General features: G+C 33.1%; 1 long non-coding RNA gene and 1 pseudogene across 1 annotated transcript; both read right to left on the reverse strand.

Annotated features, from left to right (window-relative positions):
• Positions 1–1,725: 1,725 nt before the first annotated feature.
• LOC142636927 (G-type lectin S-receptor-like serine/threonine-protein kinase At2g19130) lies at positions 1,726–4,688 on the reverse strand (annotated as a pseudogene).
• A 14,806-nt stretch (positions 4,689–19,494) lies between these two features.
• LOC142606793 (uncharacterized) lies at positions 19,495–20,265 on the reverse strand. Its single transcript, XR_012839176.1, has 2 exons — positions 20,167–20,265; positions 19,495–19,997 (listed from the first exon to the last, which is right to left on the reverse strand). It is a non-coding gene; the product is annotated as an uncharacterized LOC142606793 (long non-coding RNA).
• Positions 20,266–21,222: the final 957 nt, after the last annotated feature.

A 21,222-nucleotide genomic window follows, 5' to 3' on the forward strand; every position in this document is an offset into this window, starting at 1 on the left:
CTTCAAACTACAATATGGACCACTGCAGATATTTCTTCAGCCCAAAACTGCTTTACTCAAACTTGTATCATATGTGACCACAATAATGGGCCTACCATGATCAGGGTCGGCAATCACCATAAATTCAAATTCAATAAAGCAATCCACAATAACGTGCCTACCATGATCGGGGGTCAACAATCACCTTTAATGTTCACCGGGTACATAACAAAAATTCATATAAACTTTAATACATTTTTAAGTTAGCCTTTCAATTTATATTTATTATTATTATGACTCTAGTGTAAGTTGATAGGTTAATTTAAGAATGTTGTGAGTGGGTTCTGGTTAATTCAATTTGTAAGATATCTGAGAGTTGAACAACAAAACTGGGATTCAATTCCATCTTACATAAAAAATTGATTGGTGTCTTAGTTTGACGATTATAGGTTGAAACTATATATTAAAAAAAAATATTGTAAAATTATAACCGATATGAGCATCATTACACAAAAAAATCATTAAGTTAAACATTCTTAGCTTCAAAATACATACCTAAAGGATATTAAAAATAGAATAAATGAACACCCGCCAAGGCAACAAAATATCAAACCAAATAGAGCAGAGATTCAGTATTGGAATATATTAGAGCACTCATCCTTCCTTGAGCATGGATTTAGCAAAGAGTTCATTGATTAAGGAATTTAAAGTACGAGTATAGTTTCTATTTTGTTTTGTTTTTTTTTTTGTTTTTATCAAGTAGGGATCTTCTATTTAGCTCATCAATAGCTTTAATCGGTTGAGTTGTTATTCAGAATATTGTTAGTATTTAAAGTATGAGCTAGGGCAGAGCGCTCATTTCTTCTTTGAAAGACTTTCTAGAAAACCTCTCATACTGTATCAATTGGTCATGATGTGTGAAATCTTGTCAGTTTAACGAATCAATTTTCTGTTTAGCTTAACTCGTTCCTTGGTTGGTTCTCTTGTGAGGGAGGAGCACAAATAAGCATTATAGAACTAAGATAAACAAATCCTACTTTAAAAGACACCTATGAACAAGTTTTGGTAAACAATGCAAAATTTTGTTTGTGTTTTATGTTGACCAACTTGACTTTTCTTTTGCCCACATTTTTTAATGCTATCAAACACATGAAAACTTAGACATTAATCTTCATAATACATTTTTTGCCCAAAAAAATGCAATGCTATTTTTACATCCATAATGGTTTGCTCCATATCTTGCTCATGTGAGCCATTATGGGTGTGGAAATTGTTTTCCCCATCATTTAAAAAAAAAAAAAAAAATTCAAGTATTATGGTAAGGTTGTTTGTGAGGGCTTCTTTGTTGCTGGGGTGATGCACTTGACTCATTAGCTACTAAGGACAGTGGAGTCTTTCAATCTTAAATTGCCTTACATAGAAGGAACAATAAAAGCATTAGACAAGGGATGGACAAACATCCTTATAAAATAGCAAAATAGGTAAAGAAATGATATCTCCACAAATAGATTTTATTTTATTTTATTTTAGAAATGATACGTCCATAATATTTTTACAACAAATTATAAGTGATAGGTTGTTACTGGTTGTTATTGTTGGGGAAAAAAATAATTTTAGTATTAAGTTTAAATTTAAATCAATAATAACTAACCACCTGTGATTTGTTGTGAAAATTTTATAAAAATATTATAGAGTAGATTTCTTTTTCCTCATCATCATCTTCACTATAGTAATTAGTAAACCACAACACCGACCCATTATAAAATATCTTGCCACAACAAAACTCAATCTCTCTCTCTCTCTCTCCTCTCTAATCTCTCTCTACAATTTACTCAAAATCATGGACGACTCCGCTGCCACAAACTCAGACCCACCGCCTCTGTCGCCGCCGCAACAAACTCAATCAAAACCATCATCAACTGTCCGCCGCAGAAACTCGATCGCCACCTCCGCAATCGTCCCCACAAAACTCTCTCCTTCACCGCCGCTGCAACAACAACGAAACCGATCCAAAGCTCCAACACCTTCCCCAAAGAGATAGAGAGGAAGACGAGAGAAGTCAGAGAGAGACGAAATACTGAGAATTTGAGATAAGGTAAGAGAGAGTTGAGAAAGAAAGAGTGTGAGACAGAGGAGAGAGAAAGGATAAAAGGGATTAAAATATTATTATTTTGTTTTGGTAAAGTGTTACAATATACTATCATATACTTACGATGGTGTAGTACAAAGAGTGCACTGATTGTAAAGACAGTTAAAGACAGTACCTTGTGCCCATCAATATGAACTTGAAGAAGTCTCAATCTCTTGAGAAACAATCACTACCATTGGATTTTCTAAAAGGCGTCGGAAATATAGAGGAATTTGAGGCACGTCCACTTGCATCACTCCTTCAAGAATTTGAACTACCTGGCCCATAGTTGTTCTATCCCTTGGATCATCTTGAATGCACCAGCAAGCAACTTTACAAGCTCTAGTTAGCTCTTCCATGATGGCATTTCCCTCTAATTTGTGATCTAGTAGTGTCAGAAGGTCTTCCCCTTTGTTTATCGCAATTGCAACACGAGCTGGAAAGTAGTTACACATCTCTTCTTCATCATCGCCATCTAGCATGTCCATATTTCTCCTACCAGATACTATCTCGAAAAGAAGCTTCCCATAACTGTAAACATCAACTTTTGGAGTAACAGCTTCACCTGAAATCCATTCTGGTGCTAGATAGCCCCTAGTTCCCCTTATGGTGGTCAGCACACGACTGAAGTCCCGTCCAATTACTTTTGCGAGACCAAAATCAGCCACTTTTGGATTATGTTCAGCATCCAACAATATGTTCTCTGGTTTGATGTCAAAATGCATGACACAATCTCTGCAGTTATCATGAAGGTAAGCCAACCCTTTAGCAATCCCAATCGCAATTTGATATCTTGTCTTCCAATCCAAAATCTTGGAAGCGTTTTGGAACAAATGAGATTCTAAAGAACCTTTTGGCATGTAATCATAGACAAGAAATCTTTTTGAAGCTTCTACACAAAAACCGCGAAGGCGAAGAAGATTGACATGTTGGATTGCTCCGAGTGTGCTAACTTCTGCACGGAATTGCTTCTCACCTTGCTCTAGACTTCTTATTTTCTTCACTGCAATAGTTGTTGAATTCGGCAACACCCCTTTAAAAACAGAACCAAAACCTCCCTCCCCAAGTTTTTGGGAGAAGTTTTTTGTTGCTCTTCGTAAATCTCGATACTTGAACAGAATCAAAGAAAACTCTACTTCTTCCGGTACACCAATGTAATGTCCTCTCCAAATAATTGCCAATACAATGCCAGTGAGAAGAATGAGCACAACAGGAACTCCAATTACCCAAGCAGCCTTTTTTGATTTCTTGGTTTTACTTCCCGCTAGCTAAGATGCTGAAATGCGAATATGTAAATCTCCACCTAACTCATTATCAAAAGGAAGTCGTAGATTTATAAGCGTTCCTATGTAAATTATACATTCATTATTATAAGAGTAAGCAACACAATCACAGCTGCTTAAACAGTTTAGTTTACATTCTTCAACATTTTTGACTGCTAGATAGTATAAGGATTCTGGAAAGCGCATGTTGGGAATCGTGAGGAACTTGTCATCTGAGCACTTTAAAGGAATTCTTCTCACACACCCTTCTTTATAGTCATGTAAGTCCCAATTTCTTGAATTTCTTGGTCTAAACCCAATCGGGCAAGTACAAAGAGGTACATTCTGCTGATTGCAGATGCCATACTCCCCGCAGAAACCCCAAATCTCACAACGTCGCTGAGGTGCCTTCGAAACCAAATTCCATTGGTGTAAATCCTCAGCCCATACATAGATAGTGAGCTCCCCGACGTCATTGAAAATAATTCTTGCGAATTTATAAGGGGAAACAACAGAGTATATAAAATAGCTTTCATTCTCATTGGAAACATATGATACATTTATGTATTGGTTGGCCAATTCTCCCCAAGACAGATTCCCAACATATATAGTTTGATAATAATATGTATAAGAATATTCCGAATTATATAGTACCAAGGAACCCGTTCCATTTTCTTCTACTTCTAATTCAGCGGAGAACCGCCGATTAGATGACCATAGAAAATTAGTTTTTGTTTCATTGGTAAGTGTATTGAAACCAAGCAACAGCTTGGCCCCTGGCAGCCACGTACCAGTTTCTTCCTCAAAAGTCTGCCACAATACAATATTATCTAATTTACTTCTTAAGATAAAATTTCCGTTGTCAAGAAGCACCCCTACCCCTATGGGAAAATTAGAAAGAAAGTCATACTCATAATGGACAAGATAATGACTAACTCCTTTTTTTGGTTACCAACAGTCCATCATTAGAAAGTTCGAGTGCCATAGGGCCTGGCTCCGAGCCTAAGTATGTTAAATCTTTTTCCCAAACTACTGCAAACTCTGCTATCATTTTATACCATATGCCTAGGTTATAGTCAAGAGACTTACCATGTCTGAAGAAACCCATTTGAAAAATTCCACTTTTGGAAGTAAGGGTCTGAGTCAGTGCCAGAGATTGACCTGGGTAAATTGTATCAGATGCAGTGGCGAGATGGGCTTTGAGTACTGACATGATGAGGAAGAGTATAGCAATATGAGACCTTGCTTGTGGTACAGATTTCCTGATTTTGGCTTCTCCTTTGCGCCATATTGCTATTGCAGATCTTACTATAATGCATATCAAGTGAGATCTTTCTGTTTTCTTCTTATCTTTGATTTTTATTTAAGTCGCTCTTTTAAAAGTCCAGAAAATCAAAGTCGTCTTAATGGTCCAACAACATTGTCAGAGGAGTTGCTTTTTGACCCACGTAATTGGAAGACATAAAAATTCTCAGCAACTTCTGAAACATGAATAAATGGAGTATGTTATTTTATTATAAATTTAATAAGTAAATCTCACTCGTGAAAAGAGAAAAAATACTATTCTTTTTTTTGTAGTATTCCAATTTTATATTTAATATTTTTTTATTACTTTTTTTAATTTATTTTTTTTAGTGTTACCAAAAATTTCACATCAACTTTTTTTTATTGTTACCTTATTAATTGACTAAGTTTACACCATATCCTTCTTTTTTCTTCATGTCTTTTAGGCATTAGCATACCCACCATTTTATTACTAAAAACAAAAGCACAAAAAAAAAAAAAAGGTCTAATATAACTAACCCAATAAGTTACAAGGGAGAGATAGAGAGACACAAAAATATTTTGATTGTTAAATGAAACACACTGTTTCACAATTACTAAAATAAATAAAAAATTGAGATTAACAAAACATTTGCAAGAGAGAAAAAGAAAGAAATCTAAGGGGCCACCACCATCGTCATGCTGGCTGGCCTCCCACCACAATCAAGCTAGTGAAACCTCTACTGTTTTTTTTTTTTTTTTAATTACCATGAACTCATTACTAACAAAATTCTATAACAATTATGCTATAATATATGTATAACATTCTCAAAACCATTAGTTAAATGTGATGTTTATAAGAATTGTAGCAAAAGTGCATTACCTAAACTATGCTAACCTTATTTAAATGGTTAAAAATTAACTCTTTTTATTGAGATCGTACTCCTAGAGGCAAAAGTCTAGGGTTAATTTCTTTTGTTTTTGTATAGATAAATTGCCAGTGGTGGAGCGTAATGCTTTAAGGATCCATTTAGATTGAGAGCAAAAGGAGGGGGAGTGGAAGAGAGTAGAGTAAAATTGACTAAAAATAGGCTAATTTTGGGTCAAATTTACTCTACTCCCCTTAATCCAAATAGACCATAACACATTGAAAGATAATCACAAGTAGCATATGCAATTAGTGCTTTCCTAAGTCCAACACATTCTTCTATTTTTTTCCAATAAAAATAAGTGCTTCCCCTATTTAACTTCAAGTGAGTTAGTGCTTCCTTTTTGTTTTATTGCCGTCATTCATAATTTGCAGAGCAAAAGATAAAAATTATGTTGATAGAAATAAAAAAACAGAGTCCTCATGCACTCTTGCATGAGGTCTTGTCATATGGTACTATAATTTTACATTTAACATTTTTTTTACTTCTTTTTATTAAGTATTTTTTACTATTACCCAAAAGTTTATATTAACTTATATTTTACTGTTATCTCATTAATCTCCCATTGATTGTCTTAGCTTATATCACACATTTCTATCTTTTTCATGTCTTTTAGCATACCCACCATTTTAGTATTAAAAGCAAAAGAAAAAAATAAATAAATTAAGGACTAATACTAATACCTAACCAGGTAAGGCACTAAGGAGAGATAAAGAAACACAAAAATGTTGTGGACAGTGAAATGAAACGCATTATTTCACTATTACTAAAATAAAAGACCTGATTTTGACAAAGCATTTGTAAGAGAGAGAAAGAGGAATTTAATGGGCCGCCACCTCTTTCATATTGGCCTCCCCCCACTATCAAGCCGCTGAAATCTCTATGAGTAATTTTTTTTACTGTAATTTTAAATCATTTATATGACACACGCAAATGCACTTGCTCACACCATTTATTAATGTCGCATTATCGATTAGTGGAAGGTAGCAAGAGAGTTGGACATATTTTCATTTCATGGTATACAATCTATGAACACAACACAGATTAGTTGATTTTCATGATCCTGTTACTTTTTTGTATTTATTTTTGGTTTCATGATTTAAAAAGAAAAATTAAACTACATTGAAAATGCTACAAATGTGCAGTGAAGTTACTAAACTAATTTTTAATATCTCAATATATATATATATATATATATATATATATATGTTTCTTTACTCAAATTTAGATTATTTTTTCATTTTAATATAATATTCTTCAAAAACGTCTTATATAAAATATTACAAAATTATCCGTGTATCACACGGAAAACTTACTAGTATTACTAAAAGGCATGAAGTTTGTATATATGTTTACAATTCCAAAGCCAGATATTATTATTAGTAAACTGTTTTACATGTACTCCCAAAAAAAAATTTGTAGCGTAAGTATAGTGCCACATAAATTGTAGGGTTATTAACCATACGGAGTGTGGCTTAATGGTAGGAGTTTTTGTTCTATACCTAGAGAGGAGTGGTTCGAGCGATAGCCCCAGCAAGGCCCGTGTGGTACATGTGATATTATCTATTGCTGTCACGTGGCGTGGGATTGATGAGTCCACACTGGAGACCCTCTTTTTTATTTAGAAAAAAAAAAAAATTGTAGGGTCATTATTGGTTTTTTCTTTTTTTAAAGAAATACAATTTGTATGGTCATTAGAGAGGCACGTGTCACTCTCATTGAACCAATTTTACGTCATTTGAATTCTCTTTTCTATTTCTTCTTTGAAAACAAGAGAAGGACCAAAACAATCCAATTATGTGTCATAGAATTAAAGTTTAAACACATCTTAGCACAAAAACAAAACAACAGACAACATAAATTCCCAATCGGCAAGTAATGAAGAAAATAATAAGACCAATTAGGAAAAGAAAAAGAAAAAGAAAAAAAGACCAAGTAGTAAATTGATTGAACAAAGTTTGTAAAATGGGGGAAGGGAAGGGATGTTTTATAGGATGGAGCAATGGACACGAGTTCTAACATTCAGCAGTTTGATGGTCGTACAATTTTTTTTCTTTAATATTTTAGATTTTTTTTCATAATGCAGTGCCTTGAACTTGAAATTAAAGCTTTAAGTTGCATAGTTTTGGGATTTTCTTGTTTTTATTGTACCATCCAGCGCACCAAATGTAGGAGGGCCTAGTTTCTTCAAAAATTGGGGCAGTGCATGATAATGAAAACTAAGATTGAAATTGAATGAGGGAACACATAGAACATTATGAAGGATAAGCTGTTCTAAAATTTTGACAATGTCAACATGAGTGACTGGAGCTACTTCTCCATTAGGTAAATTGACAAAGGTGTTCAAAGTAGCAGTGATAGTAGTGAAACATGTAATAGAATGCACCATATAATCAGTAGCCCCTGTGTCTATGACCCAATCAGTGGCATGAAAGGCTTCCTTATCAACTACTTTGGTAGAAAAAATTGAATGTTTCAAGGTAGGAACGAAAGAAAGCAATGATTCTGTACCTAACATGGTGTTAACAAATGAAGAATTGACACTGTTTGAAGATGAAATGGATGTGGAAGGTGCACCAGTTGCAACAGACACACTAGGAGCTCCAGAAAGCACACTAGATACAGCACCACTTGTGCTAACAGTTGCAACATGATGACCATTGCCTTGATCAATACCAGAATTGAAAAGAGCAAGTAATTGCTCACACTGTGCCTTAGAAATAGGACACTGAGCAGATGCATTGGAGGAGCTTTCAACAGATTGGCCTTGTGTGTATGAGACTTGATTAGCATTGGAATTTAGATTATAATGTCCCTAATAAACGTCCAACTAATAATATGTGGACTTGAGATTGTGTGAAAGTACAAACTACAAACGGTATTATATTTTCCAAACATATAATTATATTGACTAATAAAGTACAAACTACAAACAGTATTATATTTTCCAAGGATAATTAAATTCAAGGCGAAAATACACTTTTAGTTCCTATATTTTGGGTCATTTCTCATTTTGGTTCCTAATTTGATTTTGCACCTACCCCAGTCCTTGAAAACAAAAAATTGTTTCCATTTTAGTCGCTGCCATCAACCCTCGAACAAAAAAGTCCTACATAGCAAACAGAGTGCATAAATGGCATGTTAAATGTTGACGTAGCTAATAAAATAATATTAAATAATGTCACGTCAACATTTTAAATATTAAAAAAAGCCACATCATTATTTTTTCTTTTCTTTAATTATTTTAAAATAAAATAGATTTTAGTTATTATTTAATTATTTTAAAATAAAATAGATTTTATTTATTATTTAATTATTTAAATAATAATTAAATAATTAAAATAAAATTTTCTTTTCATTATTTTTTTAACAATTATTTAATAACTAAAATTTAGACTTTTGTTTTTTTTTTTTTGGTGGATTTTAAACCCTTTCTCCTTGTGGATTCAAGGAACTCTTGTGAATTCAATGTTATTTTTCAGAAGCAAACTTGTTTTGTTTCTAATTTTCTGGAAGTAGACGTGTTCTGCTTCTTGACACTTTCACATTCTGCAACGTAATGTATCACAACTAAGGTATTGTACTTAAGTTTAGTTTATATGCTTTATTTAATACTATATATCATTATTAATGTTTCTATCACATTAAAAAAAATTAATATTTCTATAATTTAATCTTTTATGTATATATCTTATTTATTTATTTTAACATATTTTGTTACCATTCCCAAAACACTCGCTTTGTCTCTCTCTCTCTCTCTCTTAGCACTCTCACAATTGTCTTTTCTCTTTCATTTCTACTTTATTAATATTGAAGCCATCTAATTAAGAATAGAAAAATACATCCAACCCGCTCTATCCCCAACCTATCCCAAGCCCACTTGCACGGGTTTTCCTTGTCCTGAATAGAGGACAGGGTAGGGTAGGAATGAGGCACATTGATACAACCCATCCTACCCTAGTATCATCCCTAATTTTAATCATTGAAGTTTCATTATAATGCCATTTAGATTATAATGTCCCTAATAAACGTCCAACTAAACATAACATAATTGGATTGATTTCGCCTAATTGAAGCTATATTGATCAATTCTACTACAACTTGTTCCCAATCTTATTATCTTTGTTGATCAATTCTACTACAACTATTTGTCGGTCTAAGCCGATTCTTGGTTCAACTGGTCAAAATCAACTACTAGTCCAGTTCGAAAAAAATGCCTAAAACCGGTCAAAATCGAAAAAACTAGGAATTGGAGGAAAATCCAGTTTTGCCACTAATCCGATTTTTAAAACCATGAATATTATTGAAGAGACTAACCTTCTCATATGCATCAATCATTTTCTGATGTTTCAGCATAGGTTTATTGCCTATGTAATAATGTAAATTCATAATTTCAAAGTGGAATAAGGTATGAATTTATATTATTCCATAGGTAGCTGTTTGGTCTAGAAAAAAAATGCCTAAAACCAAGATAAACTGGGAATCGGAGGCAAATCCGGTTTTGCCCCTAGTCCGATTTTAAAAACCATGGCTGAAACATCAAAAAATTAACCTTGGTTTCAGTTTTCCATGAAATTTTCAGTTTTGCCCCTGGTTCTTCCACGAAATTTCCATGGTTTTAGTTTTCCACAAGTCATCGGTCTTTAGTCTTCAATAAACCATACATTTTTTATGGGATTTGGATTTTGGAGTTAAAAAGAAAGGGTTAATCACTTTTTTTCCCCTTAGAAACATTTAAAACTCTTGGGATTTTTAAAGCATGTGAAAATTTTTGTGAAATGAGGATTGTATATCGTCAACATGTCTCCCCCCAGTCATAAAGGCAAGGTACCAAGTCAATTTGCGTGTTGTGAGGGGGAAAGAAAGTGTAACCGAACCAAAAAAGGAATTGATTGCAAAGACTCCTACTGAAGACTGAAGACTGAAGACCGAAGACCGAAGACCGAAGACTTGTGAAAAATTGAAACCATGGAAATTTCATGGAAGAAGACCTCTCAATATGCGCATGAATGATAATTATTAAAACCATGAACATTGTTGAAGAGACTAACCTTCTCATACGCATCAATCATTATCTGATGTTTCAACATAGGGTTACTGCATATGGAATAATGTAAATTCATAATTTCAAAGTGGAATAATGTATGAATTTATATTATTTCATAGGCAGCAGTTCGGTCCAGAAATAAATGCCTAAAATCAAGATAAACCGGGAATCGGAGGCAAATCTAGTTTTGCCTCTGGTCCGATTTTTAAAACCATGGCTGAAACATCAAAAAATAAACTTTGGCTACCTTGCTACTTCCATTCCTTTCTTGAGAAATTTTTAGGACTTACAAGAGTACCAGTGTACCATAACTCCATTGCACTGAACTGGTTACATCTTAATAATATTTCAATAAATTTCTAATTTGGTTGGATATATATATATATATATGGATATTAGAATTGATCGAGTTTGGTTGTGTTTATTCTTAAATTTGTGATAAGATGATATAACATGTTAAGATTAGAGGGGTAAAACATGGATTTACACCATGTCCTTACTGAATTTAATCTCATAAATTAACCACACAATGCCAAAGAAATGTAAATCTAGTTAAGGGACATCTAAACGAAAAGGCAAACTACATTTAAACAGCCACTTAAGTCTTCAAACTAAAAGTCTAAAACTAAAGTAAATTGAAATTCAAACTTCTGATCCTTATCTTTGAAATTTGAAGATGATCAGTCATTTGAAAATGATCTTTGAAAAATCCTGCCTCAACCAACCGCAAAAGAGATGTGCAGGAAGTTAGTGACAAACTAATTAATACAGTGAAAAAAAAAAAACTAATGAAAAAAATATTCCATTTGGGAAAAGAGGACAAATAGTGCATTATCAATTTTATAAATACAGGATGTAAATTATAACCCTTTGTGCTTATAGTTATATAGTACATATTACACGTCTTGAAATTATTGTTATTTTGCGTTGTAGCTTGGTAAAGTTAAATATTTTCTTCTTCTTTTTTTTAATACAAAAAATATTATTTTTAATTTACATATATTTTTAAATTACCCTGTGCATCGACCAAGCATAGTATTAGTATTTAAACAAAATGAGGGTTTAGTTATAATCTAGAAACCTACCAACCACTCCTTGTGACCCTGCAAGTTTTCTGATTTTTCTTGATAGCAAGTTGGCAACTACTGTTCTAAGAGGATGTGGGTTTGAGTCGGGCTGGTGGGTATTTATTTAATCGGATCGGGCTGTTTTTAATTGAATGTGGGTCGGCCTTGGTTGTTATGGGTTTGGAATTTTGATGAACAACAGACTGGGGTTGAGGATTTTAGTGTGTGGGTTGGGGTTCATTCGTTTTATGTTTTATTTTTAGGCTGGGGTTAAGTTTGTATTTGGGCTTGGCTGGATTAGTGTGAGGAGCTTGTTGAGGGAATAGGTTGAGATTTATTTAAAATAGGGCTTTGTCTTTAAACATTAGTTTTCGGAATGGGTTGGACTTAGCAGACCGGGCATCGCTCTAAAAACTGAATCCAACCTAAGTCTATTTTCTCTAAAATACCTCTATTCTAGATCAACTCTCTCCTATTGGAGGTCCTAGGCAATTAATGGGCTGTTTGGTACTAGTGTTTAAACAACAGTTTTTAGTATTTAAAAATAATAACACTTTTGACACGTATTTCTATAACACTCAAATACGTATTTCCACAACATTAAAAACAGAACAACGATATTAAAAACTGAACAAAAGTTTGGGTGTTTTTTCTGGAGTGTGTGGAAATCTGTATGGGTATGACTTTGAATTAGCTTGGTTTGAATAGGGTGATTGAAAGTGTGTGATGGGTTTAAGATTTATTGTGTGTGTGTTGTTCGTATGTTTTGCCAATTTGTGTGTGGAAGAATGATTTTTTCTGATGTATGTGTATGTTGAAATGTGAACTTTAATGTTTGTTGGACACAACCCTGAATTATAATTTTGGAATCAACAATTTCAAAATTATACTTGAAATCAACTGGCGTGCATGATGAACGCTCGCCGCACACACTGGTGTGTAACAGTCAGTGCTCAAATGTGAGTCAGTATGCTCTATGTTTTGTGTGTTAGGGTCCGTTTGGATACAATTTATTTTGCTGAAAACTGAAAACACTGTAGCAAAATAATTTTTAAATTTGTAAATAGTACCGTGAGACCCATTGTTAATATTTTTTTTCTGAATAAAGTGGTTGTGGGTCCCGTGAACAGTGCACAATGTCTTCTGCACAGTGTAATCTGCGTGCATGAACAATGCTGGTTACTGTTCATAAGCTTAAATGCATTGTTCAAGGGAGCCACTGATAAAAAAAAAAAAAAAAAAACGCAAAAAACGCAAATGCAGTTTCATCCGGATCCAAACACCACTTTAGTATGCATTTAGGAGAGAAACAATATGTGTACGACAGAGAAAGGAAATATCACACAAATTAATTGGCTGGTGGTTAGTATACAATTATACATTTACCATGCCTGGCTGTTTTGGGCTGCTTTTGATTCTTGTTTGCTATTAATTGCTTATCCCACTCCTCCTTGCTTTGTTTTGCATCGTTTTGCTTCATGCCCTGGTGTTCATATCCTAGTATTAGGCCGAACCGCTGAAAACAAGTATAAAAACTCACATGAGAATTCAAATCAAAATGGGAAAGAAAGAACAGAGTGAGTGAAGAGAGAAAAGCTCATTTAGGAAATTTTCTCTTTGTTCTTTGATTCCGAATCTTCATGCTCTTTGCAATGTTTTATGTTGCCTTTGTTACCGTGCTTTTCATGATTGCTGCTTCCCTTTGTTTCTCTTATACTGTCAACCTCATCATAAAGTACCAACCTCTAGATTTTTGGGTGAAAACAAAAAGAGAGGAGAAAATGAAACTGAAGTGTACTCACGGTAGCTCTTGAGAGTTAAGACTCCCTGATCCAAACTTGTTCTAAAATCAAGTACAGATTCAGACCAACATGTAAATGTTTCATTCTCACAAAAAAAAAAAAAAAACAAAACAAAACAAAACCGCAAAAACTAAAACAACACTCCAATCACAACATGTGAATGTTTCACTACCAAAAGTTCATCTCAAAATATACAGTGAAGCAAGGACTCACTATGGTTTGAAGCATGGAGAGGGTAATGGGCGCCAAGATCAAGGCAGCTACAAATTAAACTTACCTTGTCAAATAATGGTGAGGAATATTTGAGATGAAGGGTTTGATTATGAGTACTATGGTAGTGGGGGGAGTTTAAATAGAAGCGTTATGTGTAAGTAAAGTAGGGTTTGATTAGGTGTGCTCATTTACATGGACTACAATGTAGTCTAGTTTGATATGAAATGACATCTTTGCATGCATTTTTATCATATAGGTGTCCTCCCCTTAGACTCCATTTGGGAGTTCATAAGGGAATGGAATAGAATGATTATAAGGGAATGGAAAGGAATGGAAATGAATACAATGGAATATAATGTATTTAAGTAAGTGAAATGATTAGAAAAGAATGGAATAGAATGAAATTAAGTAACCTTGATTGGATGTTTTAAAATAAAGGAATGGAAAGGAATAAAAGTGAATGGAATATAAGTAATTTTGTTTGGGAGTAACATAGAGGGAATGAAATGGAATCATTTTATGACAATATTACTATTAGACCCCTATTTTAAAATAAATGGTTGAATATATAGGGGTATTTTGAGAGTTTTAGTAAAAAATTCATTAAATCTAATTCAATTCTCTCCCGTTCCTCTCAATTTCGGGGGGAATGAAAATTTGAGGTTTTAGGGGAATAGAGAGGAATGAGTGTTCTGTCCTACTTATTCCATTCCCTCCCACTTAAACTCTCAAACAAGGGAGTGAACTTTCCATTCTCTCCATTAAAACTCCTAAACAAGGGAAGGGAAGAATATTCTAAAATTATTATTTTCATTCATTTCCATTCCCTCCTCCCAAATGAGGCCTGTTTTTCCATTTTATCTAAGCTCATCGTGCTGTTAAAATTTATGGATAAATGTTATATTAACACTTATAAATCTTAAATGGTAGATTGTTATTGGCGGTTACTGGTAGATAAAAAAATAATTTAAGTATTGGGTTCAAATTACATGCAATAACACTTATCACCTAGGTTAGGATTTTGTTTGTGAAAATATTGTGGAAGTAGCAATTTCAAATTTTTGTACATAAACAATGTGGTTTACCTCTTAAGTTTAATAATAATTTTTTGATAAACCCTCTTTTTTTTTTTTAGAGATAATTACAACATGCTGTTAACTCCACAGCTCGAACTCTTTTTCCTCTAGACCCCCAAACACTTTGTGCATAGGGAGGTGCCAATATATGAAATTTCATCCAGCCAATAAGATTCATACAATGAGCCATCACACTAATAAGCGAGTGTCACCCCACTCATTATTTTATTGATTATGATCTTTTTTGCTATATCTTTATGAGTAATACTATGTAGACAAAAAAAAATTTGACAACATTTTTTTTATAATAACTTAATTGTGAAGTTTATATTGATTCTCATCTGGACTTGCTACTGGCATTACTTTTTTTATTTATTACTAAAATTTTGCCAAGTCTTACCCATTCAAATGGGAAGAATGCTTCAAAATATTACCATTGTGGTTTGTGACTATGTATCTTGGACGGCCCATGCTAATGTGAAAACTTGACTTTGTGGTCTTTTTTTTTTTTTTTTTTTTTCTTATGAAAGGGGTACCTTTACAAAAATCCAAAGTGAAAACATAAATTGCTTAAAAGCAGGGAGTCTTTTGGTTGAATATTGTATAAAATGATGTTTATTTGTAATATGAGCATTGTTCAAACTTATTTAGGAAAATGAAGAGACATACAAATTTCAGTAATACCATTGCCAAAATTATGAGAAAAAAAAGAATTGTAGCAATACCATTGCTGAAATTAGGAGAGAGACATGATGTGATCAATAAAAAAAAAGAATTATAACAATACCATTGCTAAAATTAAGAGAAAGAAAAAAAATTGCAATTGTGACAATTTAATTGCCGAAAGGAACTGTAAATATAGGAATTTGGAATTTCAGCAACCATGTTGCTGAAATTTAGAAAAACTTTGGGACCCACAAGGAGAGAGAATTAGTGGAGGGAGGTGAGAAAATTTGGTTAAAAATTGGATGTGATTGTTTTTGTCAGGAACATAACCTCTCATATTGGATTAGTTAAGTTAAATATCAACCACTTGGCTATGCTAAGTTTTGTTGTTTGTAATGAAAGTTAATAATATTTATTCCAAATATTCATAATAGTTACAGAAATGTTTTTTTTTGAGAAACACAAACATACAGAAATGTTAATCCTTCGATAGCCTATTTACTACATCCGCGAAGGAATTTGAAAATGAATATATAGTCAAGTTACTACTAGCAATTAAATTTCTTTTTATATGTATTTTCAAATATAAATAAATTTAAAAAGAGTGTCTTGAAGTCTTTGATATGAAATTAACAATCACTGAAAAATTAAAATCAAGCATTGCCTCTCTCACTCTTGAATTTTTTCTTTACGAATTTCCTAACATCATTGCCTACACTTGGTAAGAATTTCATTTGAATTTCTAGAAGCTCTACTACTGAAATACTCCATTACAAGTTGCAACGTTCTTTTCTTTGGGTTCTGTCATCTTCTCTCCTTTTGTCTTTTTCATCCTTTTCTTTACGTTCGTCTTCTTCTTTTTTATTTTTTCTGCTTTTTTTTTTTGTTTTGTTTTGGTTCATCCTTTTGTTACGTCTTTTCCATGTGCAAATTCAACAACCAAGTTCATCAACTTACCTGCAGAAAAGTTACTTCTCAAATCTCAATCACACAGTACTCTGCAATTTATTCATTACTACTACCACCGACACAATTTTTTAGATGGAAAAAAAAAAAGCTTTAGCCATGGAAATTTCTAACAGGTTCTTAAGCTAGAGTCTAGCTTGTTGTTTAGGAAATCATCAACATGCTGTGACAGCACAAAGGTATCCTAGACTGGCCTCTTGTGAGAAATTAGCTGATGGAGACATTTGACATTTCATCCGTGAAAATGTACGTGTCTTAGTTTTATTTGTAATATGTTTACAAATAATTGTATGTCAACACCTTCCATTCCTAATAAATAAATTTGACATTTCAGCCATAAGCCATTGGTCGGTTAGCCAGTGGGTTTTTTGGTTTATAAGTCTTACCGTTGGTCTTTTTGTAAGTGCTAATATTGTAAATCTTGTCAATCATTCTTTGTCAATCATTTTACAAAAATTTTCACATACTTTAAAAATCCCTTGAGTTTTCACATACTTTAGGTCAGTTTCTCAACAAAAAAAAAAAAAAAAAAAAAAAATCCAAAATCCAAATCCCATTAAGAACATTCCATCTTGTAGATTTTTTTTTAATAAAACTTTTTGGCCAAACTACTTTGTTATCTTTTTCATATAAATCAAGTACAAAATCAGCAGTGATGCACACTAATCTTTCAAGGGCCCTTTGGATTTAGCTTTTGGTTTGAGATGATTTCCGTTAAATTTCCTATAATTTGTTTTGTGGTGACCGTAGATCTTATGAATTGTTTACACACGCAAAGTATATCACTTGATTTTCTATTTGATGTAATGCATTGTGGGGGCTAGGGCTACACATATCTCAAATAAAATCTCTTGTCAAATCATTTTCATATTATGAATAATTGACTTTCTTCTGATCCTCATCTTTTCCATTAACCTGTAATGAAATCCAACTCATAGCCAATAATCAATCAAGCTCATCCTAGTCATTCACGCAAAGCTCCTTCCTATTTTAGAAAGCATGAAAAAAAAATGAAACATTCCTTTTTAAGAAAGAATAATTAAAAGATAGAGAATTGATAAAGGTTTCTTGTCACTTTTTTCATTGCCTGTACCTGAATACATGCACAATAAACCTCATCAATTCATTCATGTGATTGTAGTATGAAAATGAAATTCATGCAAATTTAATAATTATCATTCATACACATATTAAAAGGTCTTCTTCTACGAAATTTCCATAGTTTCAGTTTTCCACAAGTCTTTGGTCTTCAGTTTTCCAGAAAATTAAAGTGCGAATAACAAAACAACAAGAGCTTTCATACTCTTACTTTTGGACAAACACAATAATTTACCAAGTCTTTGGCTTCATCTTTATTCAGTCATCCTTCCTTCCGATAGGAGTAAGAGCAGGAGTCTTTGCAGTCAATTCCTTTTTTTGTTGTGTTAAATCTTCTTTCCTCCTGACAACACGCAAATTGACTTGGTACCTTACCTTTTTTACTAGGGAAGACATGTTGACGACACGCAATTCTCATTTCACAAAAATTTTCACATACTTTAGAAATCCCTTGGGTTTTCACATACTTTAGGCCGGTTTCCAAAAAAACAAAAAAAAAAACTCCAAAATCCAAATCCCATTAAGAATATTCCAACTTGTAGATTTTTTTTTAATAAAACTTTTTGGCCTAACTACTTTGTTATCTTTTCATATAATCAAGTACAAAATCAGCAGTGATGCACACTAAGCTTCCAAGGGCCCTTTGGATTTAGCTTTTGGTTTGAGATGGTTTCCGTTAAATTTCCTATAATTTGCTACCTCTCAAAAATGGAAAAATGAGAAAAAAAAATTTAGAAGAAATTATAATTTCCTATATCTACGCAACCCATGACAATTTAAAGTTTTAAACTACAAGGTACAATCCCTGTGACTTTGTATTCTTGTGATTGGCTTCAATCTACACTGCTCTTTTACTTTGGAAAAAAAAAAAAAAAATTCTTCATTCCACTTTTTTTTTGTTGGACTTCTATTTGATATCAAGTTGCATATGATTGGACTGTAAACTGTAAAAAGAGGTCGTTTTAATCACAGATGGGGCCCTTGAAACCACGCCGAAGTTAAAGACGCCTTGACTTCAGTTCAATTTTCCACGCTCACAAAGAAAATCAGTCATGACCTGACTTGCAGTAGCGATAGCAAATCTCTATCTAATGAACTCTCAATCACTACCACCGTCTATTGGTTGCTTATCCCACTCCTCCTTGATTTGTTCTGCTTCATGCCCTGGTGTTCATATCCTGGTATTAGGCTGAACCGTTGAAAACAAGTATAAAAACTCACATGAGAATTCAAATCAAAATGGGAAAGAAAGAACAGAGGGAGTGAATAGAGATGAAGTAAGAAAAGCTCATTTAGGAAAATTTCTCTGTTCTTTGATTCTAAATCTTCATGCTCTTTGAAATGTTTTATGTTGCCTCTGTAGTTGCCGTACTTTTCATGGTTGCTGCTTCCCTTTGTTTCTCTTATACCGTCAACCTCACGACTTGTTCGTCACACCCTTGATGATCATGACTTCTTTTTTTTAATTGCTTGAACCTGAATACATGCACAATAAACTTCATCAATTCATTCATGTGATAGTAGTATGAAAGTGAAATTCATGCAAATTTAATAATTATCATTCATGCACAGATTGAGAGGTCTTCCTCCACGAAATTTCCATGGTTTCAATTTTCCACAAGTCGAAGTCTTCAGTTTTCTAGATATTAAAGTGGGAATAACAAAACAATGAGAGCTTTCATATATATTTTTTTTTCGGAGAAACCGGCCTAAAGTACGTGAAAACTCAAGGGATTTCTAAGGTATGAAAGCTTTCATTGTTTTGTTATTCTCATTTTAATTTTCTGGAAAACTGAAGACCAAAGACTAGTGGAAAATTGAAGACCGAAGACTTGTGAAAAACTGAAACCATGGAAATTTTGTGGAAGAAGACCTCTAAATTTGTGCATGAATGATAATTATTAAATTTGCTTGAATTTCATTTTTATACTACCATCACATGAATGAATTGATGAGGTTTATTGTGCATGTATTCAGGTACATACAATAAAAAAAAAAAAAAAAGTCGTGATCATCAAGGACGTGATGAACAATTATACATTTACCCTGCCTGGCTGTTTCGGGCTGCTTTTTATTCTTGCTTGCTATTGGTTGCTTATCCCACTCCTCCTTGATTTGTTCTGCTTTATGCCCTGGTGTTCATATCCTGGTATTAGGCTGAACCGCTGAAAACAAGTATAAAAACTCACAAGAGAATTCAAATCAAAATGGGAAAGAAAGATCAGAGTGAGTGAAAAGAGATGAAGAAAAAAAAGCTCATTTAGGAAATTTTCTCTCTGTTCTTTGATTCTGAATCTTCATGCTCTTTGAAATGTTTTATGTTGTCTCTGTTGTTGCACTTTCCATGGTTGCTGCTTCCCTTTGTTTCTCTTATACTGTCAACCTCATCATAAATACCAACCTCTAGATTTTTGGGTGAAAACAAAAAAAGAGAAGAAAATAAAACTGGAGTGCACTCACGGTGGCTCTTGAGAATTGAGACTTCCCGATCCAAACTTATTCTGAAAACAAGTACAAATTCAGACCAACATGTAAATTTTTCATTCTCACCAAAAAAAAAAAAAAAAACATAACAAAGTAGCAAAAACTAAAACAACACTCCAATCACAACATGTGAATGTTTCATCCCCAAAAGTTCATCTCAGAATATACAGTGAAGCAAGGACTCACCATGGTTTGAAGCATGGAGAGGGCAATGGGCGTCAAGATCAAGGCAGCTACAATTTAGACTTAGCTTGTCAAACAATGGTGAGGAATATTTGAGGTGAGGGGTTTGATTATGAATACTATGGTAGTGGGGGCAGTATAAATAGAAGCATCGTGTGTAAGTAAAGTAGGGTTTGATTAGGTGTGCTCATTTACATGGACTACAATGTAGTCTAGTTTGATACGAAATGACATCTTTGCATGTACTTTTATCAAACAGGTGTCCTCCCCTTATGGGTGTTTTTCCATCTTTATCTAAGCTTATCGTGCTGTTAAAATTTATGGATAAATGTTATACTAACACTTATAAATCTTAAATGGCAAATTGTTATGGTAGACAAAAAAATAGTTTAAGTATTGAGTTCAAATTACATGTAATAACACTTATCACATAGGTTAGGATTTTGTTTGTGAAAATATTATGGAAGTAGCAATCTTAAATTTTTGTGCATAAACAACGTGGTTTACCTCTTAAGTTTAATAATAATTTTTTGATAAACCCTCTTAAGTTTAATAATTGGGTTAGGTAACTTTACCTAAATGAAATTTCATCCCGCCAATAGGATTCATGCAATTAGCCATCAAACTAATAAGGGAGTGTCACCCCACTCATTATTTTATCTATTATGATCTTTTTTGTTGTATCTTTATGAGTAATACTATATAGACAAAAAAAATTTGACAACAATTTTTCATAATAACTGAATTGTGAAGTTTATATGGGTTCTCATCTGGACTTGCTACTAGCATTCATTTTTTATTTACTACTAGAATTTTGCCATGTCTTACCCCATTCAAATCGGAAGAAAGCTTCAAAATATTAGCATTGTGGTTTGTGACTGTGTATCTTGGACTGCCCATGCTAATGTGAAAACTTGACTTTGGTCTCTCTTTTTCTTTTTCTGTGATGAAAGTGGTACCTTTACAAAAATCCAAAATGAAAACATAAATTGCTTAAAAGTAGGGATTCTTTTGGCTGAATATTTTATAAAATGACGTTTATTTGTAATATGAGCATTG

This window comes from Castanea sativa, chromosome 1 (genome assembly GCF_040712315.1).
Source record: "Castanea sativa cultivar Marrone di Chiusa Pesio chromosome 1, ASM4071231v1".
In the NCBI taxonomy this organism is placed as follows: Eukaryota; Viridiplantae; Streptophyta; class Magnoliopsida; order Fagales; family Fagaceae; genus Castanea; species Castanea sativa.